We start from the raw sequence: 23,411 nt of genomic DNA, 5'->3' as shown, positions 1-23,411 counted from the left end.
CTTCTCTGTCTTGGTAGAGACAATGAGGTTGACAAGCATGAAAATTCTGGAAACTGGTCCTATGGTGGCTTGGGGTCCCTCTCCCACCCATGTACCGGTGATGGAGACTATCAGAAGAGAGACCATTCCCTGGTTCGGTTGTCAGCGCATCTGGAAGACTTGTCAAAACAATATAATTTTACTTTGTAACTTTTTGACATTGGTATTTATTGCACCTGTCTTTGGGCATGATTTATGACCTGTCTGGTGAATATTTCTTCTCGAGTTGGAGTTTACAATATGAGATAAGTGAAGCATTTAAAGGTCTGTGTACGCTTCAAAATGGGGTATGGACATTTTACACATGCAACTCACCTTCTCGCCGGGTCTCTGACTTCATCACCACCAGCAAGTGACCCCTGCCTCACAGCATGCACCCAGCCCTTTAGAGCAAAGAGAAGATAGAGATTATGTAGCCCAACATGTTCCACAGTCTCTGTATCAGGAGGATGTTGTGTATCAGGAGGTAAACTCTAGTGAGTTGCAAAAAATTTCACTGTTGGGGAAGGCATGGAAGTTACACATGTGCTTGCTGTAATGAAGCCCAGTGACCTTTTGTCACGGTAATGGCTTCCTGGCTGGGACTCATCAACGTTTCTATCTATCACGAGAAAACACACTTCCCACTGGCAAAATTGCACATATTTTAAAAGCAGTCATTTTAATTAGATTGCTTAACTAGTCTGCAATCAAGAAAACTCTTTCCTTGACGATCCCCTCTGGCTCTTGGTATTAGTTTACAATTGTTTAGCAATTCTTCTTAATCTCATAATGTAGATATGTTTTGGGTCTATAGTTTCACAGTAAAATGCTTCAAGCCCTTCAAATTCTACTCTCCAAAGTTTATATGAATATGTTTTATTGTGAGAAAATTCTGCAATTACTAATTGACTCTAATCTTTCCCAAAAATGGGGATATGTGAGTGGAATCTGTTTTTCTTTCTTTTCTCAGACGTGCAAACTTTCTTTTTACTGTACCTAATGGAAAACTACATTACCTTAAAATGACATTAAATGTAATTTATGTCACTGTATGGATATCAACCTTTTGCAGTGAAAACTGAAGGAAAATTTAAAATTTAAATCTTATATATGATACCTACAATGAAACCATCTAATACCCTTTCCTAATCACTTAAAAAAATATCACCCGACTAGAATGGGGCCTCTAGATAAACTGTTTCAAAACGTTCTCACCTGGTTACTTATTATCAAATGCTTGCTTTACTTTATGTGAGTGATAAAATCTGTCAAAATATGACATGTGTCTAATTTTAAATTAGCCATGTTTTTATTCACATCTGAGTTGACCCTAAAGTCCCAGTTGTTTACTGTGTCATTACGTTTTTTCATTCCACTCATAATTGGCATCAGCATCTGTAAGTGCCCTTGACTTTGATCATAGAGCAAGTATATACTTTAACCTACCTCGGCTATTCATTAAATGTAACTTCAAAATTCGTAACAGAAACCCATAAACCATAAATCAGCGCAACTTGATTCATTCAAGAAAGTTCATTTGAAAATCGAGCCCTGTGCCACTGTTTCTTTGTACTTGTTTTATTTATTTATTTATTTATTCATTTATTTTATTTTTTATTTTTATTTTTATTTTTATTTTTTATTTATTTGTGCATACAAAACTGAGGTACAGGCCAGAGGCTCAGGGGCGGCGAGAGGCTTCACCAGAGACAGAGTGGGGAGCAGAACAGGCAGATCGATGAAGCGCACTGCCAAGGGGAGCAGCAGAAGGGTCAGGAATCGTCTGCCGCGCCATGTGGTCACCTCCGGGGCAGGCGGGAATCGAACTCATGCGGAAGTGGCTTTAGCTCCTCAGTGCTGTGCTTTAATACCCGCTGCACCACCAGGGAGGACCAATATTTATTTATTTTTATTAATGAAGTACCTCTGTTTGACCTCCTTGTTAATATTTTGACCTCCTTGTTAATATTTTGATTTATCCCCTCAGATGCGGTCACCACAGCTGTCTCCACCACAGCACACCCACTCCTCCACGGCAGTCCATTGTGCTGCTCTCACCACCAAAATCTATCCTTGCCCCTCCCCCTCCCCTCCTCCTCCCTCTTCCTTCCTCCTCCCTCTCCTCATGAGTGTCTGATCTAGTCACCTTACAAGGGTTGATTTTCAATTTTATCTGTGTCTGACCCTTTCTTTGTTGTCTCTATATACAATTTTAAAGCTACAACATACTTTTTTGTGTAGCCGAAATTCAGACAAAAATGCAAACTTTATAAAATAACATTAAATGTGGCTTTTCCTGCTAACTCCCTAAAACTACAAAAGATTTTAGTGTCCAGGCAGTAGTTTCTGAAGCCATAAATCCTATCTGTGCATATTCTTCATGTTCTTTTACTACAATCTCTCCAACAATGCCCCAAGTGTTTGGCTATCTTATTATAGAATGATAGTATCATCTCACTCTTTAGTCGTTTTCATTGTAGTTTCTGATTCCTCGAAAACTTCTCCATAGTGTTCAACCACTATTGTTGTGGCACCTGAAAAAAAGATCAATCTATTAGAGCTGAGCAAAAATAAGAGGTTACTTTATGTATCTTCTATTAAACACACACACACACACACACATCAGTAACTTGTACTTTATACATTGTCCATCTATGGTATAGACTCCTTCAGCATGACTTCCAGATTATTTTTTCTGGATACTTAAAGTCCTCTTGTCATCTTTATTTGGCCCAGTTGTATTTGATTCCCCTGACAACTTGTACAATATCTTTCTTTGCATCCTGCCAGGGACAGAGGCAGGGACTGACATCTTGTGAAGTATGGTCCCAATCACATTACAGTAAAGTAAGGCTAGTCTTTCCAATGCCAGCTCTTGCCTCTTCTTTGTAGCCCATCTACATGCAATCCAGAAAAACTGAGATGCTTCTGCCCACTCTGATACAATTTCCTTCTTGAACCCACTCATCCTGAACAAATTGGAGTCTGCCAATATGTTACCAAACCAGTGACATCAGCACTGGCAGGACATTCAATCGAGATTAGAAGTGGCCTCATGACATCACCCTCCTGTTCCTACCCAACAGATGGTTTGTGTATATTGTGCAATTTTAGATCATTATTCATGGTTTGGGTCAATGTAATTCAAGAAGCCAAAAAACTGCCAAGAAAAATTGACCTGGAATCAGTTCAAAGACTCAAAATTATTTTATTGATTAGATGCCTGCATTTTCATTTCTAGAAGGACATCATGAATCATCAATATATGATAATACCTGGGTCATTTTCACATGCATGGTGTTTAGGACTTCAAAACAAGGTAATCTTTAAAGGGTGACCTTCAAGGAGTGTGATGATAAGATAGCTAAAGAACTTTGTTGGGCACAATTGAAGCAAAGCCAGAAAATAATGACTGAAGGCAAGTGGTTTGTTCAAACTAGATGGTTATTTATTTTCACCTTATACTTGTTGACTTCATATGCTCCCTGCGGCTTAGCTCAGAGACACTGAGGAGGTATGTTTTAAACAAGCCAGACAGGAAGTTGTTTTGAAAGGTCTTGCTCAAGCTTTATACTAAAGCAAGGCGATAAAGCACAGATTTGGCTGGCTGAGAATTTGGAGGATAAAATCATGTTCAAAACAAAACCAAATCTAAATGTGTTCAGAGAAAAGTTTTATAAACGACCACATATGTACATATCCTTTCTCTAAGAAGCTGGGAGGAATGTTCATGATGATGCCTTTCACTTAGCTTAAATGTGAGCTGATTTTGGAAGAAATATCTCATTATATTATCACTACCACACGACCCATCTTGCATGGGTCGTTGTGACTTTCTTCTGAAACATTAAGCATAAGCAGGAAACTCTATCTAATTGTGCCCCATCATGCTCACCTATGCTGATATTACTCTACGGTCTCTGATGCTGCTGCTATTTTATTTAACATGTAGACTCTTGTTGCCACCTGCCTTACTGAGCATGAATGTCATGTTAGAATAGTAAGATCTCTGTCTGTTTCTGTGTCTAGACAGAGTGCATGGACTCTTGTCATCTTTATTTGGTCCAATTGCATTTCACTCCCATGATGACTCCATGGACTTCTTCCTTTGGAGAAGACCAGAGACAATTTTGTAAGGTGTAATTGTAGGGAAGTTCTTTGGATCAGCCTCTAGCCTCCTGAAATGTGTACACACCTGGCAAAGTGATATACACCTTTCACAACACCATGTAACAAGCCATTGTTATGCTAATTCATCCCTCACATGATCACACCAATGCAGCTTTATAAGAAAGGTAGAAGTCATTGAATTTTCTAGGTCTTTGCTTCTAACATTTAAAATTCATAGCTGGGTGTGTAAGGTGTGGAACAAATCCTGCTGAGATATGGACTTCCTCATTTTGATACCTGGACTGTGAATGACTGTGTTTCACATTCTATCACAACTAGCCTAGTTTCATGTCCCCCCCACTCCTTGTGATCAGCACATTATTTTGTAATGAGAAAAACATTCAAATGAAGAGGAGGAGCTGGAGAGGTGGGAGAACATAAATAATTGGGTCCACTTTGAAGATAGTGGCCACGGTTGTGCCTTCTACAGTGGATGTTGAGATAAGCCTTAATCTTCACATCCTCCAAGTTTGAGTTGGTGCTTGCACTAACTAGCTACCTCATCCATGAAAGGAATGTTGAGTTGGCATTTTAGTGCTGCAATCAAGGAGGTCAGTTCTGGAGTGAATCTACCAGACCCTGAGCAACACCTGGCAAGTCTCTATCTTTCTGAAACTTCTTGTCACTCAACTGTACATCTGTAGGCTGGGAGTGTGCAGTGATGAAAGACATTCTGTGCTTTTCAGCTGTACAAGAGAAACATCCTTTATATCATATGAGAGCAGACATATTTAATAAATATAAATCCTAAGATGTAAGTGTTGTTTTTAAATCTACATTCATATATGAGAAAACAGACTCAGAGGAAAGACTAAATCCCAGGGCTCAAAAGCAGACTCAGACTACCTCCGCAAAAGGCAGTAGGCAAACCACAATGCCAGGTGACTTTGTGGAAAGATTTTCATGCACCATACGTGTAAATCGTTGACACAAGTTCTCAAAACTACAAACTTGTTCTCATTGCTGAACTTCATGTAGCTAATAGGGATGGGGATACAATTCTCCATCATGGCCTCCCTGAGGGCATAGGAGCTAAATCGCAGTATTATGAAACTACCAGAAGCCACTGCAGCAACAGTTGGATCCTGATCCAGGAAGCTGACCCACAGGACACAGCAGACTTCTCCTGTCACCCTGCTGCTCCCCTCAGCAGTGGATTTCAGTCTATTTGCCTGTTCTGCTCCCCACTCTGTCTCTTGTAAATCCTCTTAACCCCATACCTCTGGCCTACACCTCAGTTCTTCTACGCATAAATACATCTTTAAAAAAAAAAAAAAGATTTATTTATTTATTCGTATGGAACTGGGGCACAGGCCAGAGGCTCAGGGGTGGCGAGAGGCTTCACCAGAGACAGAGTGGGGAGCAGAACAGGCAGCTCTACAAAGTACACTGCTGAGGGGAGCAGCGGGCGGGTCAGGAGAGGTCTGCCGCGCCATGTGGATCTCCTCTGGGGCAGAAGGGGATTGAACTCATGTGGAAGTGGGTTTAGCTTCTTAGTGCAGTGCTTTAACCCACTGCGCCAACAGGGAGGGCCAATACATCTATTTTTTATTGTATCTCTTGGTATCTGTGCAATTAACTCAGGTAACATGTTAATTTACAGGTGATTTTGATTAGGTAATAGTGAACTGACCAATTAGAAAGGAGTTCTAGGCAGGTGTAGCTCAATCGTCATTGGAAAACCCTGAATACTTCTAGCTTATCAGATTTTCAATCTCCTTTCCAAGTTCTACTACTGATGGATATAAATTCTGATAATTATAGAAATGCTTAAATGCAAGAGTATGAATTCCTATAGGAATTATGAAAATATAACTCGTTTTCTTATGTGAGGGAAGTTTCAATCATTAATAATAACGATAAAAATGTCCATTTTGGGGGGGGGGCCCTCCCTGGTGGCGCAGCAGGTTAAAGCACAGCACTAAGAAGCTTAAGCCACTTCTGCTGCATGAGTTCAATCCCCACCTGCCCCGGAGGAGATCCACATGGCGACACAGACCTCTCCTGACCCGCCAGCTGCTCCCCTCAGCAGTATACTTTGATCATCTGCCTGTTCTGCTCCCCACTCTATCTCTGGTGAATCCTCTCACCCTCCGCACTCTGGCCTGTACTCCAGTTCTGTATAAATAAATAAATAAATCTTTAAAAAAAAAAAAGAAATGTCCATTTTTTAAAAGATCTATTTTATTTATTTATTTATTTATGCATACAAGAACTGGGGTACAGGACAGAGGTGTGGTGCAGGGGGTGAGAGGATTAACCAGAGAGAGAGCAGGGAGCAGAACAGGTGGATCTACTAAAATACACTGCTGAAGGGATCAGCAGGGGGACAGGAGAGGTCTGCTGTGCCATGTGGGTCCACTCCCTGGCCGGGGATCAAACTCGTGCTACAGTGGCTATGGGTAGCTTCATAGTGCTGAGACTGTATCTCCTGTGCTCAGACTGTTCAATTTTTATGCAACATGACACAATGTATTGTGCAATTATAATAGGTTCCAACCATAATACACAGGCAACCATCTTTTGTCAAATAATCCAACATTTTAATCCTGTTGGTGGCCTATTACCTACACACCTGCCACCCCTCCCACACACACACAATGTCCACAACAACAGCAGTGTATTGAGTTATGCTCCAGAATAAACTTGGTCTGGAGAAGAACCCCACTTTGTAAATAATGATAGCAACTGGGCAGGAAGAGCGGAGGAATTCAGCTTTATTTCTGTGCTTTTTCCAAAGACTGACCTGGCTCTGAGAAGAAATCGCATGTGCTTATAATTCAATTTTCTTTTTTCAGTTATGGCAGGAAGGACATGGTCTGAGCTTGCCTCATCGCTCAGCTGGGTGCCTTTGAAAGCTGCAGGATTTTGCAGGAGAAGCCTCCTAAGAAGTGTTTCCTGTGATGCTCCGTTTGTCTCCCTGGAGTTTTGAGTTCTCCTGTGCTTAGACACACCCTCCTTGCCATAAAATTCCATTTTCAGGATTGGAATGAGATGAGGGGTCTGTGAAAGTCTGTTTCTCCAGAGGGATTCCCTAAGAGGTGGGTCCTCCCTGTGTGTATCTGTTCTGTGTCTATAAATTTGGGCAATTCCAGAAGAGCTGTTCTCTGATTCCATTTTCCATTTACTCTTCACATATCCTTCTCAGTTTTCAAAATCTAAGGAAACTGGAGAGACACTGTCTCTATCCTTTGTTTCTGCAGGAATCAAAACAAGTAGAACACTGTAGCAGCCCTGAGGAAATTAAAAAAAAAAAATGCGCTTTAGTTGGTGACTTGGTTTGATCTATAAACAAGTGAGAAAGGAAAGCAAAGGGGAGTTACTCCCAGCTCTGTCAGGCTTCCTTCCTAAAGAAGCATTATAAAGGTAAGATCCTGTACATTTTAGGGAAGATTACAGCGCTGACCTGTTATTCTCACTCGAACTGATAAGGCTTTATAGATCTTGCTTGCTGCTAAACTTTATATTCTGAGACTTAAAAAAAAAAAAAGGCAAAGCAAACTAGAGGAGTGTTTCATGTCACATCACCCAGAGAACCCTGAGTAAATAAATATAAACTGTAATACTTTCCTCCCAGGAGCCTCAGACAGACCCTTCCATTTTGAAACCGTCTTAAAAAGAGTCACTTGTCCATGGGGATTGGCAGTGTAGACAAATCCTTTATTGCAGGAGAAATCGTAAAGATAGCCTACATTTTATCCTACTATTCATGCTAAAATGATCAAAAGACCTGGGTCAAAAATAATACACCACCAAAAACCACTTCTCCTCCATCATGACCAACTGCAGCCAAAACACATCTGCAGCGGTGAAAATGTCTTCAGCCTCCTGGAGCTTTGAGAGAATCAAGGCCAGTGAGATGTGCCAGACCTTTTCGCTTTTTCCCAGATGGTGGAGTTCGCTATTTTCACATTTGGCTTTTAATGAACATGCAAGGAAACCGGCCAGTGAGGCAGTGGAGCAAGCTAAGAAAACAAACAAACAAAAGCCATCACGCGCTGGACACCGAGGCCAGTGACAGGTATGATTGATCAGGTGTCCAGCTGGAAGCTGTCACCACCAAGTTGAGAGAAACAGGAAGAGCCTGGCGTGTTTCACGGGCCAAAGATTATCATGGGGTATTAGGTAGGGCGGGTTCTTCAGCAAACAAAGAAATGGAAAAGACGGAGCTCTCTTTGCTTGAGTCTCCAGAGGAACAGCAGAGTGTGGCGTGTGTGGGAAGGGTGCCCCAGCCTAAGGGACACTTGAGATGAAACATACTCTGTTTCCTTTTGGAGAGGCTTGCTAGAGAAAAACATGTAATTCCCTGGTTCTACTTTTGTCTGTATGTTTCTTTTCTGAGACAGATTGGAGTCTTTGTTTTTCTCTTGTTAAAGGCAACTTTTGGCTTATAATAACTTTAGCAGCGGTACCCTTGGTTGGGAGATGCTCTTGAAATCTTGAATCCAAAGACTTGAGTTGGAAGAGTGAAAAGATGATGTCATTTCCTTGCTGCTTTAAATGAGGGAAGTAGAATCTTGTCAACTCCATAATCTTGTCTTTAAAACCAGCTGAATTTATACCACATTCCTTTGATTTTAACATGTCATGGATCTAAATATGTCTTGGAAAAATCTTTTGAATAAAAAAATACCTTTTTTTTCACATTAAGTCAGATATTGATTTTAAGATTAATCACATTATTTTAGAAATATTAAGATGTGAATACAAGGTACACGTTGCAATCAAGGAAATAAGATGTATATGAAAACACTTGATAAACCACAAAGTGCTGGAAGCATGCAAGGACTTACTAAAATTAGGTCATAATGCAAACATGCTAATAATAAGGAATTATTAATATCCTGCTAGGAATGAGGGCAGTAGCTTTGAACAGCAAAAAGTCTTCAAGCACACAAATGGAAATACAATTCACATATATGTAACTTGAAAATAATGAAAAAGAAATCCCTTCTGAAAATTTCTATTTCGCCTGAACATAAGGGCATATCAGTTTAGCAACTCCATCTTGGAAACCTCAGCCTGATTTAATTTCTCTCAAACACACATGCGTTTTGCAAGTAAACTATAGCCTCAAGCTATAATATTTGCTTCTTGCTTTTGGTAAGCATACAATTTATATTTACTGACATAATATTTGCTTTCAGATATTTGGTATTAAAAGGTATTCATATGATACTGTATAATTGAGCCTGAGGTTGATTTTTTATCTTCATAAAATTGCATTGTTTTTCTATTTAACACTTAAATGAAGAAGTTATTGTGCCTCATTACATGAACCAAGATTCACATACATTATGTAAATGTTTTAACAAGTCCTATAGGATTATCAATGTGTTGTATTGTTACCCAATTTTTTTTTAAAGATTTTATTTATTTATTTGTACAGAACTGGGGTACAGGCCAGAGATGCGGAGGGTGAGAGGATTCACCAGAGACAGAGCGGGGAGCAGAACAGGCAGATCGACGAAGTACACTGCTGAGGGGAGCAGCGGGCGGGTAAGGAGAGGTCTGCCACGCCATGTGGGTCACCTCCGGGGCAGGCGGGGATCGAACTCATGCGGAAGTGGCTTTAGTTTCTTAGTGTAGTGCTTTAACCCGCTGCGCCACCAGGGAGGGCCTGTTACCCATTTTTTTAGGAATCCAAAAATGACATTTATATTGGTCCACTATTACTTTAAGAGCCCATTTCTTAGCTTTGAAAATAAAGTGACTTTTAACTAATAGCTGAGACTCCACATAAGTCTTCTGTAATATTTAACACAGCCTACTAAAGGAGAAGCTCCATGGGCTTGAGAAGTGAACCCTAAGTAGTTATATGGTTAACAGGTTAACATCTCTACCAGAACATGCAGTAAGTCCTTCATCTGTTTTGTTTCTGCCTATTGTATACACACACACACACACACACACACACAAGGAAATTATTAGAAATGAAAGATGTAGAAACAGATCATCAATATCTTTTCATCCTGGCTAAGATCTGGTTTCTGCCAAAACATTGTGGTAAAATGCTGGTAAATAAAAGGTGATTGGTATATAAAATTCTATTGCCATAAAGCAGTGGTTTTCAAACTTGATTTCTACCCAGAATCACCTGCGGTAGATGAAACAAATCTATAGTTTCTGGTTGACAAGTTGTAATTGTAAGTGCTGCTGCAATTGTTCTGGGAGAGGCACCAAGAAAATGGTTGTTAGTATTTCTCAGGTGATTCTAGCTAGAGTTCAACACTGCTGCTGTGCAAATCAAATCAACTTTGAAGACTCATTGATAATAAAACAATATGGAAAATCGCTATTCCCCTAAAAGACTTTTTCCCTTTTATGTCAGAGGGATATTTTGATAAACCAATTGGTAGGGGTGGAGAAATTCTCATGGGAAATGTTTGTGGAACAAAAGATGGTGATTATCTCCTTTTCAAGTTTGAGTTTTGTTGAATGCGATTTGTACACTAAGGGTTTGCGATGAATTATTGTGGATAAAATGACATTTTTTAAAGGTTGTACATGGCAATAAAATGATGGTAAAGGCAAACCTTTTTCAGGTATTTCAGCACCTGAATACTTACTAAACTTAGTAATTGCCAATTTTTGTTGCTAGTCATACTATCACCTCTAAGACCACACGTAGCTTACCAAAGAGGCTAAAAATGGAGTTTGGACGTGATCATCAATTTTGACATCAATGTCTACTCTGCTTTTTCAATGTCATAGCCCACTAGGAGATTCAATCTGATGACTGGTTAAAACCCAAAGATTTCTGCCCCCCACCCCCAACAATGACTACTGATTATGCACAAGAGGGAACAAAACAGTGATTCAGAATTAGTTGGAACAGTGAAATGTGTCTGTCAATTTGAAAGTTTAATTGCAGCTACCCAGTATATCCCAAAGCAATGATGAATCTTCAAGAATATCAGAAGAGCTTCCACAAGGAATAACATCACGCTCGAGCATCTTTAGGAAACTAGAGTTAATAATGATCATTTAAATGTCAGAAGATTTGATGACTGAGCCCCTTGTAATATTGTGAATGTCCTCCCTTCATATTTCCAATGAGCAGAACTTCATTTTTTGACTCTCAAATATATTTGGAAAATAAATACCATACATAATTTTTAAGCCTATAGTTCATAAACTGCAAAGTAAATTTCAGGATCTAAAAACTGTAAACAGATATATCGAAAATATAATCCTTATGGAGTAAAGTATAATAAAATTAAAAGCTTTTAATGACCATACTTTTAATGGCCATTCGGCAGGACTAAGGACTTAGGGGAGAGGGTTGTTACTGACAAGACTCATCCCCGAGATACATGTCATTCACACCCTAGCGACAGGGTGACAGTATGAGGCACTGCAAGAGAGAACAAACTCCTTGGTTTTGAAACATGCATAGTGCAAAAATGTTGTCAAAATAGTGTTTTCCAAGATGTATTTATTTTTATTTTTAATGGAACAAAATTATTCCCAGCTGTGCAATGCTCTCACTGTTCCCATTACTTTTTAATGAATCTTACAATAAGATGATTAATTCTACACACTTGGAAGCTTTTGCCTGAATGTTGTTGATTAAGCAATTACGTTAATCCACTTCTGCTTGTTTTGTTGGAAACCCACGATGAAGGTAATTTTTCCCCCTTTTGGAATGATCGCTCTAGATTATTAGGTATGTGTGAAAGAAGTTTTACACACATTTCCAAAGACTACACTTGCTATTATTAACCATTTTTAAGTTGCAAACTACAATCAACCTTTTTATTCCAAACAATAAAATTCATGACATCATTTGTTTTCATTTCTTGGCTTAGGTACTCTCATCATGCACTGACATTAAAACATTGCCCCACTCTTATGGAATAAATAAACTAAAAATGCAGCAAGAAATGATCAACTAGTCAACATAGGCGACAGAACACACCATGTTTTGTTTTTAAAAACCATGAAAAGGTTGTAGGAAATACTTCAAAAGGAGGTGCTAGAAGGTAGAAAATATGAGAATATCAGAAAAGCAGGGAGATCAATGGGATCTATGTAGGTTTCCAGAAAAATCAAGAAGTGCTCACAGAGTGTCTTGACAAAATGAGTTGCAAGAGTGGTCTCTGCCTTGAATGGAGACACAATGGAACATTTCTGATAAGACCTCACTTACCAATGATAACAAGTAATCTAAACATTTCTCGAGAAGCCCAAGTGATAGCACATGAAGAAACAGAGAATTATCCAGTACTGGATGCAAGACAGGTAACTGGATGAGGAGATGCTTATTTGCCTACTGTTTCTCTCCACTTAACTGCCAAATCAAAGATGTGAATTATTTTTCCATGTATACCTTGTTGCATTGAATCATATGTAAGCGCCATATTCAATCATTATGGACTAATTAAAATGGCAATTCATAAGGCTTAGAATAGTGTCCACACAAAGTCTAAAATACAGATTTAGTGCCTTCTTAGTACGTTCTTCTGGTGTTGGCGTTATTTTACTGTTGTGTGGTAAAAGGTGTCTCCCTTTAAGAGTTTCTAGATTTCCTTTTCTGCCTTCTAACTACAGAGAACTGTCTTCAACCATTATTTCTTCCCAGAAGGTTCAGGATTTGTTTGGTAGCAAAAAGGAGAAGCTGCCAATGTGAAAGATCCAAGCAACAGACTAGAAGCTTTATCTTTGTGGAAAAGAAAAGAAAAATCGAAGTGACCGCTGTATTTAGAAGGGAAATGAGTTATTGGAAAAATAAATGTGTGCTGGATAGTCCGAGGATTATATGCTCACTTCCTTACAAAATAAAGGTAAAGGACCTGAATTAAACAAGTTTCCAAGAGTGCACTTCTTAAATTTGAAAGAAATTAAACTATATATGTGTGGCATTAATTTCTCCTGTTTCTGTTTTATAATTTAAACAATGTAAAATTAAATTTCACATTATATTATTTATATTATATACATATGTCACTGTATGAGTTATATATTTAAAACTATGTATTACAATCTAGGGCTCAAGCCTTAACATTGCTTATGGCTCTAATTATGGGTGATTGAAGGGATTGTCATGTAAAGTGAATATATTTTGATGTTGCTTTTGGTCACTTGGACTGAATCCCTGTCACTGTGACTCTCCTTGGGGAACAAGCCCCCCTTGGGGAATGCCTGACTTTACGAAATATTCTTTTCATTATGCAAACATATTGACCTTGTTTAGCCATTATGTTCCTCACATAGTACCTTCTTACTTTTCCTAAAACTATAAAGGCTGCAAAATTGCTTGGATTAAAACTGACCCTCTCATCAGATAAAACCAAATCAATATATATATATATATATATATATATATATATATATATATATATATATCGTACAAACTGATGGTGCAATCCAGAATACAAAAGAGAGGAATGACAGTGACAGTGAGGAGAGATACACTGAACGGTGGGAGAGTACTGAGGGTGCCTTGGTGGTGGATGTGACCTGAGGACATACATTTGAGGTGTGGTCCTTTATTTCTGAATCATCAACCATGTTATAAAGTTCTGAATAAAAATAAATGCATGAATAAAGTCAAATTGACCCTGTGGTCAATTTTCACAAAGTCACAGGGTCATAGTTCCTTCACTTGCGGGCACAATATTTTTTTCAGATGTTAGCTTTTTCAGATGATTTTCCCTTATTCTATAAAAATAGTTTTAAAGTTTTTATCCACCTATTTACCTACTCATTTGTTTACTTATGGAATTATACTGCTTCACTTATAAGCAATGATGCTCATATACAGGAAAAGGAAGATGATTTGAACCTGCAACTTAGTTGACCTAGCAGTGACTGTTAAACTACACCCAAACCATGACCCAAACACCATGAGCCTCTCTACCTTTAGCTGATACCATGAATAATAGACCCCTTTATAGATGCATTCGGAAATTTTAAAATGCACATTTGTGTAGCCAAACCCAAACATGTGTGTGTGTGTGACATAAATAAATATGAAACAAAAAGCAAGTGGCAGCAGCAGTGAGAAAAGTCACACTGGGGGCCTAAGAGATGCCACATGTCACTTTGGGCACAGGTGACCTGGCCTTCTCTTAAAGGTGAACTGAAAGACATCAATAGCAATAGAGGAGGTCCCTTGCTTCTCTCTCAAGAGTCACAGCTAATGGTTAATCTGAGAGACACTGCCTTGAGACTCCCACAATGAGGGGTAGAAATGGAACAGCCCTCAGACACCAGAGATCTGTGCAGACTCCAACAGAGGGGATCTAGCGGCGATGCATGCTTCACAAGCGAGAGGTGGGTAGAGGGAACAGCTGTGATCTGGGGCAGTTGACAAAGAAAGCAGGTTGGCTCCCCCAGGGCTACTGGAATGGGGAGAACAGATACAGTGTGGAGGCACACACCCTTGAAGGAGACCAGTGCAAGGGAAGGCCAGGGGCACTCCACGATGCCTGGGTCCCTGGAAAGAAAATAGTAGAGAAAACATTATGGACTGTACTCTCCCTTCTACATCCCTTGGGACTAATGCCAACCTTATTAGGTGACAGGATATAGACTACTAAGTCTCTAATCTTGAACCTAAGAGAGGTGGAATATTGGTGCCACAGAACTAAGCCAGCACCGCTGCCCAGTACATTTGCACAAGCAACTGGACAGGGGAACAGGGACCTAGAGAGCAAGGTCCCGCCCCAACACTGCTGACCACAAGTAGGTCTCAGTACCTACGGGACCGGGCAAGGGCCAAAAGCATCAAACAAAATCAAATGAAGGGAAAATGACATGTAGGAAAAGTAAAACTATTTCAACTTTTGAAGTCATGGTTACAGACATTTAAAAAATAGGAAGTAGAAGAAATGGACACATATAAAAAAGTGTAACATGCTGCAACTCAAGACCTCAAAGGAATGGGATATCACAGATGAGAACTCCCCAGAATCCTAAAACAAAGGCATAGAAGACTGCATCTCCCTATCATAGAGAAAGTATTGCCATAATAAGGATAATCAAAGTGATAAAAGAAAATGTATAAAGACCATTCAAAGAAATGAGTATTCAGAAAAATAATTGAGAGATACAGCAAAACTCAGAGAAACATGTTTGAGCTGAGAAATAAAATTAATAAACCTCAAGTAGAAAGTGAATCTTTAATTTAGAAAATAACACAGATCAAAGATGTAAACTACTTGATAAATGAGGTCAAGTATTCTAGTGAAAGCTATGGACGATGAGTAGTCCAAATAGATGATCAAACCAGTGGCCTTGAAGACAAATACACGAAGCATCCAGGTGAAAGAAGAGAGATATGGGATATGGAAAATGAAGCATGTTAAAGAATTTTTCTTTATAAATTTATTTTATAACTTTGTTACATTTCATCACCTTAACAGATGTTCTATCTGCTAGACTTTAGAAAGGAATTTCTCAATTTCAAGCATGCTGATTGGAAGTTGGAGGTCAAAGGAAAAGAGTGATAAACTCTGTGGAACACATACCTTGGGATAGAAATCAGAGCAGAGAAGGAAAGGAAGGAAAAAAACATAACAGAAAACAGAAAATAACCAGTTTCCATGGTCAACACTGTATATTTAGTTGACCTTTGCCTATTAGACAAGAGTGTACTAAAAGCAAGTGTTATCACCCTCAATCTTATAGAAAGATAAGTGAAAAAAAAAAAAACACTTTATTCTTTCTCTATTTTAAACATTATGACAATCAAGGAAAGAAGAATAGTCTTGAGGCCCAGGTTCTTTTACAGAGTTGGGTTAGTTTGTACCTGTTATTTATTTATGTTTTTATATGAGTGCACACCTAAGACTTTTAGTAGAGTGTTTTGCCTCTTGCCCACCAACTAGACTTAAAAAATGTAATGATTGTTTTATTTAATTCACCAGGAATACTACTTTGGATTTTTTTTTTTTTTTGAGAATATTCTTAGGAAGGAAAGGTGAATTCCTAGGAGAACTGGGAAGAGAATATGATTCCCTTCCTGAGCATAATTCAAAGGGCTTGCTGAAGCCACACGGTAACATTAGAGCTTGTGAAAACCCCACTGGGCTTCAGAAGGTGTTGAAGGGATAGGAAAAGAGTAATGGACTTGAAAGGGTTCTTCCCATCTGGTGATCCCCCCAATGATTAACCTAAAAGAGGACCGAGAAGAGAGAAGGCTCAAGTAATATTATGAAAGTGGTATATTCCACCCAGGTTCAGGAAATTATTGAGACAAAAGACACTCAACAGCAGCACATGGCCGGGAACTGAAAACCATACTACTTCCTCTGCCATTTTTTCATCATATAGTATGCATCTTTTCACTTGTTTTTCTAAGGAAATAATTAAAGATACAGTTCAAGATACACACACACACAATGATTGACCTGTCACTATTTAAACATTTTTTTTTTTAATCTCTTGTCTGGTGAAATGATTTCAAGTCTTTCTTTTCTTTCGACAGGAAAAAATATCAGTCTGAACAATGAAGAGGAGATTGGTTTACGTCCCCACAGAGGGAAGTATTGCAGGAAGCTTTTACCAGCCCTATTAGGGGAATTTTAGATGCTGTGGTTATGAAGTTTCAGTTCAGTTGAAACCACTATTCTATCCTATGGTGATCTTGAGCTGTAAAAAAAAAAAAAACATGAGTTCTAGTCTTTGTGCTTCTTATTTCTGACCCATTTTTCCTTTGTGTTAGCTATGCCATTTACCACAGTAAATGCTGAAGATCTTGGGAAACAGTATCTGTGTCATGAATGGATTGCATTGATTCATTCTTTATGTGACTTGGCAAATTTCTACAAGTAATTCTTGAGTAGAAACTGTTCTAGAATACAATTAGAGAAGAAAGGGTTTCTTGTCCAAAACATGTACAGGGGCTCCCCAATTGAAAGGCTGTATTTCTAAATTAGAAAAAAAAAAAAAATCCGATGGCCCTCCCTGGTGGCACAGCGGGTTAAACCTCAGCACTGCAAGCATCAGCCGTTTCAGCGTGAGTTCGATCCCCGTCCCGGAGGTGACCCATAGGGTGCAGAAGACCTCTCCTGACCCACCCGCTGCTCCCCTCAGCAGTGTACTTCGTGGATCTGCCTGCTCTGCTCCCCACTCTCTCTCTGGTGAACCCTCTCACTGCCCCACACCTCTTGCCTGTACCCCAGTTCTGCATACATAAATAAATCTTTAAAAAAGAAAAAAAAATCAGAGAAAATGTATTTATTTGTATTTACTAAAATGATGTGTCTATCTAGATTGTGTTGCTGAAAGCTAATATTTCTGAGCATAACAAACATCTCCTTTGTAAAGTTTTCACTGTTTTTGACACCAGCATTTAGTTAGCAAAATATATAGAAAATAGAAACTTCCATTGTTTTTGCAACTTAATGTAAAATTTTTGTTTTACTTATGTAAAATTTTATCTCCAGATAGTTGATTTTCTTTAAAATAAAAAAAAACCACAAATTAGTTTTGTGAGTACTAGTCAATATTGCCATTGCTCCCTAAACCTTGTACAGAGGCTCACAAGTAAGGTATTTGTGATAGGTATAACCTATCTTTTTTAAAGATTTACTTATTTATGCATACAGAAATGGGGTACAGGCCAGAAGTTCAGGGACCGTGAGAGGACTCACCAGAGACAGAGTGGGGAGCAGAACAGGCAGATCAATGAAGTACACTGCTGAGGGGAGCAGCGGGTGGGTCAGGAGAGGTCTGCTGCGCCATGTGGGTCAATCCCCAGGCTGGGGATTGAACTTACATTGAAGCAGCTGCAGCTAGCATGCATTTCTGCGTCTTCACCTGTTGTGTCACCAGGGAGGGCCTGACTTATTTTATTATTATTATTTTATTTATTTATTTATTTATGCATACAAGAGCTGGGATGCAGGCCTGAGATATGGAAGGTAAAAGGGTATACCAAAGACAGAGTGGGGAGCAGAACAAGCAGATTTACTGAAATCCCTACTGAGGGGAGCAGTGGGAAGACAGGAGAGATCTGCTGTATCCTGTGGGTCACTCTCTGGCTGGGGATAAAACTCAAGCTGTGGACAACTTCACAGTGCTGAGGCTAACCCCTCAGGGAGGCCCTATATGACCTAGCCATTGTCAGTGAGGCTTGGAGAGCTAGATGTTTATGTCCATATCCCACCAAAGCTAAAAGAGAAGTTGCTGAAATGTTCACAGTTACCACTCAATAATGAAGCAGATAATTTGGTATGGGAGCGGGTGGGAAATGTATCCAGCAGGTGAGTACCCTGATTTTGATATCTTTTAATCAATCCCCCCAACCCTTGGTGAGTATCTTATCTGCAAACAGAACCCTTTGAAAAAAATCCAAAACCACATGCATTTCCTTAAAACTCTGGACACAGTTAAACGTCTGGTTAGTCATGGTTATTTAGCTAACAGTCTAATTAGTAGAATCAGAGCTCAGCTGCTGCGCCTCCAGGTCAGATCCTGGTAACATGTTCTCTGATACAGGAGGAATGCCGACCTCTGAGATCTCCTCCCCTCTGCCTTCTTGTCTGTATACCCACCCCTGTCATTGTGTTTCTGTGACAGGGTAGCCCAGTGTGAACAGTTATACTGCAGGCGTATACAAACAGGTCAATAATGGGTTTATTACAAAAGGGGAAAGGAAGAGGAAACAACCCAGGGAAAGAGAGTGGGATACAAAGTAGCTGGAATACCTTATGGCTAGGCTGACTGAGCACACCAAGTCATGCGGTCCAGAGAGCTGCTTCCCAAGCGAATGAGTGCGAAAGATGCAATCACACCCTATTTATCCCCCAAATGTCCCAGAATGCCTGCTAGTTCCGCCCTTGGGTCCTCGCAGTTCTCTCCCTGGTGCTGCTGGGAGATGTAGTTTCCAAACACAGGAGTAGGGGGTAGAGTCCAGAAAGCTGGAGTAGGGGTGGAGTCCACAAGACTCTGCAGAGTTCCTTTAGGACATCCTTCCCCTTAACATTTCCACCACTGTGTGAGCCCAACAGAACACAAAGACACACCATCACCATCTTCCCAGGATTCATATGTACTGGTGGGGTCAGGGAGAGCCTTGCCATAAAATCCTTCTACAGCTCAACCCATCTTGCTGTGAAGACTCCCATGTTAAGCATTCTTTAAAATTGAGGTTTTCATCAAAATTAGTTTAAATTGGAACATCACGGCACTTGCCTTGATGGACGGTGTAGCATAGAAATACACTGCTTTCGAAGAACCACAGTAGAAGTACATCAGCGGACTGCCTTCTGGATAGGCTAATGGGGGGGGGGAATGCACCCCCAAAAAGTAATGTTGGACTCAGTACCTATTTTCTGTATGAAATGCAAGTGTAGTGCATTTGGAAGACATGTGTCTTTGTCGTGCAAAGGGATCTGTGAGGCAGAAGTCTGCTGTCGTTCTGCTTGGCCTTTTCTCTAACTACATCATTTCCAAAGGTGTGTTAATAACAACCACATTCTCTATTCCACTTTCAAGTTTTTCTTGCTCCATATCAGAGAAAGGATTTAGGAAGGGCAGGCAGAGAAAAGATCGGTTTTCTGCTGGGATCTCTTCCAAGGTTTTTGTAATCAAAGAGTTAAATACTTTGTAGAAATCCCCCCAAATGTCCATATGGCTGGGGTCCCCTTTACTAAGATAGGACCCTGAAAAAAATCCTCTATTTTTCTATGTTAGAATTTTTATCTACAGGTATCTGAAGGGGAATATAGGCCTCAAGTTGGGGCTATGACCCAGTAACTCATCTGGAGGATGAATACGCTTGGTTGTTGCTTGCAAAATTTAAATGGACAGAAATCCAAAATTCACAGGTAAAACTCACTCAAGACTTTCTCAGGGGCACATGATGGACATCTTCTCTGAAAGCTTTTTTAGGATATTCTATACCACAATAAAACATCTAATTACTAGAACTAACTGATGTGATGTATGAGTTCTTTGGGATTAGGCATCAGAATCCAGATGAGATAAAAATCTCTCATCTTACTTTCTGAAAATCTGTAGATTTTAAAGATATTTGAGGTAACTCATTTGTTTAGATTTTAAGGTTGATATTTGTGTGGGTTTATTTTGGATGAAACAGAATGATTGTGAGGTAGAAAAGAGCTTATTCCCCAAGACTATTCTGTTCTTCCCTTTCCTGTTTCTCTAAATCTGAAACACATTAACAACAATCTGGTTGGAGAGGTGGGAAGAATTATTTAGAAAATATTTATACTTAGGCTCCATGCAATAATCTCTATATTCTTATGAGGCAATATGTAGTGTAGTTACTCACGTCACACGTGGATGGATTCATATAACACTTCTCTATGAAATGAAAGCAAAGTGTGGCAATGTATAGAACTGTATAGCTGGAGCACATATATAAAAGAACATAGCTATATAAACAATACCTGTTCATGGATGTATATAGCTATATATAAAATATATCTGACAATTAGCTTCTGTTTATTTTATTTCAAATTCATTATGTTATAGTTTTCATATATATACACACAGGCATACCTACGATTATTAAGATCAAGTTAGTTTTAGGTAAATCAATATTTAACTTTTCCAGCAGACCTCCACTATAATAAAATTGTCAAGCCATTTTTCCTTAATAATTACTGACTTCAGCTATAAATCCCTAAACTGGTCAATAACCTATAACCCAGCACCTCTCGAAATGGAATGTGGGATATTTATGTTCCCCGTGAGAACAGCCCGTGTATAATGTCCCGCCGCGCAGCGCCGGCTGACCAGACCCGCCTTCCTCCCCAGTAACACCACACAGTGGTGGGGCCTCTGGCCGTGTGTCTGCCCCTCCCCTCTGTGAAGCTGGAGACCACTTTCCTTGGAAGGCTTGAATCACGCCCAACTTAACATATTAGGTGCAAGCTTAGCACACGCAGCACTAAACCACACCACAGCTCATTAACCTTTAGACTATAAAAAAGAAAAAAAAAGAAGAAAAAAAAAACCTTGCAAAATGTCAGCTTTGGTTTCCATTTCAATAACAGGGTCTAGGGTTAACAAAGAAGGAAAATGCAAAACCTCAGATTGTGTGGTCATGCATGAGAATCGTTCCCATCATAATTCGCTTGAAGTCAGAGGGGAAAATGTACTAAGAAAATGAGCCTCTAATTGGCTGTTTTATCTCACACTCATTATGCTGTGTGTTTTTCAAAACGATGTTATATGCTAGACGGACTTATCTGTGGTGTGAAGTTCAAGACTGTACAATGTACTGAAACTTTGGTCCAAAGAAATTAAGTTCTCTTAAGACCTTTTCCAGTCGACTCAAATGTTAAGTACTTATGATGTCTCAGAGACAAGTCAAGATGCTGTGATGTAGCAGCAAATAAGACAGATTCCAGCTGGACACTCTCACAGCTGACATACGTGTTAGTGCCTGGCATGGTTCTCTGTTGTATGTACATATATGCACATGTCTCCTAGCTCAGGGGGAGAGAGACAGAAATTGGTAACATCAGGTGCTGTGTTCATTGCCACATTTACAAAAGAAACGACAATCCCCTTCAGGAATTCTCAGTCTACATGGAGAAGTGGTAATTGCATGGACAGGACTGTTGGTGCTGTTTCATTTTAATTTTTACTTATTTTTGTGTCGGAGAGCTGGGAGGTAGCCCAGAGGTCTAGAGGGGTGGAGGATTCACCAGAGACGGGGCGGTGGGGGGGGGTTGGGGTGGAGCAGAATACGTGGATCTACTGAAACACACTGCTGAGGGGAGCAGCAGGGAGACAGGAGAGGTCTGCTGTGCCCTGTGGGTCAGCTCCCTGACTGGGAACTGAACTCAGGTTCTCAGGCTGTAGTGATGCTTGTGCTGAGACTTAACCAGTGACCCACCTGGGAGGTCCAAGTGTTGTGTGTTTTATTATGAGCATTATAAGGACGGACTGAGACATGGCCCATTTGTTCTCCAACACATCCTCCCCATCTGGCTTGTGAGTGCTGTGGTGGTGGGCCTGGTGTAATAACATACATCTTATTTGTTTTTAATATTTTGTTTTGTTAAGATGAGATTGATTTACAATATCATATATGACTCAAAAACACCTTTTCAGATATACTAATATATGTCATAAGAAAACTCCCTAAGTCATATACAGTGTTGCAAACTACTGGTATAGACCAGATAATATAGCATATTATAAAGTAAAGAAACAATAGAAGATTCAGCTGATGGTGCTGTTTCCTTTAGCACCTACTGTGTGTCAGATTCCAGTAATTGTGTTGGGACTCAGTAATGAGCAAATTAGCCATGGTCCCTGCCCAAAGGGCCCTAAGCCTGGTGTGGAGGGAGACACTGCCACTCCCGGAAATTATATACCAGCTTCAACTGTGTCCAGGTCAAGGTTTGGCCAAGTGAAGCATGGGGTGGGGGTTGGGACTGCCCAGCAGAGGGGCCATTTGACAAAGTACAGGGGAAGGACATGATTGGATTTGCATATGGAGTATAACTAGCGTGGTGTTGCTGACATGTGAATGCAAAGCAAGGGAGGCGAGAGTTCCTATATTCCTTAGAGCCAGTACTCACACAGGTAGAAGAATCAGACTAGGAGTCAGACCTTTCTGTTTCCATGTGTCTGCTTTGGGCTGTTGTCCTGTATGCTGAAGCTCGCAGGTGAAGGCTCACCAATGGGGTCACCCCTGGTCCCTGTGGATTTGCCGTGTAACCTCAGAAACTGAGCTTTGTATGGAGGGGATCAGTAAAACAAGGCAGTGCATGGAGACCATGCTCTGCCCGTGGTCCTGCCACGTTCATGCTTCCTCTTGTCTTCCCCGTGCTACAAAAGGGACGAAGTAATAGTTGTCACCAACTTTAGGATGGCTATAAAAATCATAAAATAATAAATGTACAAGCATTTCTCAATAGCTGTTGCTGAGAAATGATACTGGAAATTATATAACAAAATAATCAAGGTTTGTGCAGAGAGATTTAAATCTGATTTTTGGAGGAAGATAAAAGCAAGATTAATGAAAGCATTCTGAAACATTGTTTTGCATCCTGACCACTCAGCACTTACTAGCATAAAGGAGTTTTTAGACATCCCCCTGAGGGGATGGAAAACAAAAAAAAGCATTTTCTTCAGAAAATGGATTGTTCATTGGGATTAATTTTGGCATTAGGAGACAAAAAATGAGGTGAATAAAATATCTTTGAAAGAGAAGTTTAAATTTCTTAATGGTGTCAGCTCTCTTATAAGTCCTGTATTACATACAATCTTCTTAGAAACTCCAAGAA

The 23,411-nt window shown here is 39.7% G+C and overlaps 1 long non-coding RNA gene across 1 annotated transcript in view; it reads right to left on the bottom strand.

Moving 5' to 3' along the window:
• Positions 1 to 353: 353 nt before the first annotated feature.
• LOC105854406 overlaps positions 354 to 23,411 on the bottom strand; it is a 57,454-nt gene continuing 34,396 nt past the window's right edge. The window contains exons 3-4 of the long non-coding RNA XR_001146088.1: positions 2,480 to 2,555; positions 354 to 422 (exon numbers count right to left, since the gene is read on the bottom strand). This is a non-coding gene — a long non-coding RNA (uncharacterized LOC105854406). The remainder of the gene's footprint in view (positions 423 to 2,479; positions 2,556 to 23,411) is intronic.

Source organism: Condylura cristata, unplaced genomic scaffold, assembly GCF_000260355.1.
Source record: "Condylura cristata isolate star-nosed mole 26May11 unplaced genomic scaffold, ConCri1.0 scaffold00038, whole genome shotgun sequence".
Classification (NCBI taxonomy): domain Eukaryota; kingdom Metazoa; phylum Chordata; class Mammalia; order Eulipotyphla; family Talpidae; genus Condylura; species Condylura cristata.
The sequence above is the reverse complement of the archived record's forward strand: the minus strand, read 5'-3'. Positions and strand labels throughout refer to the sequence as shown.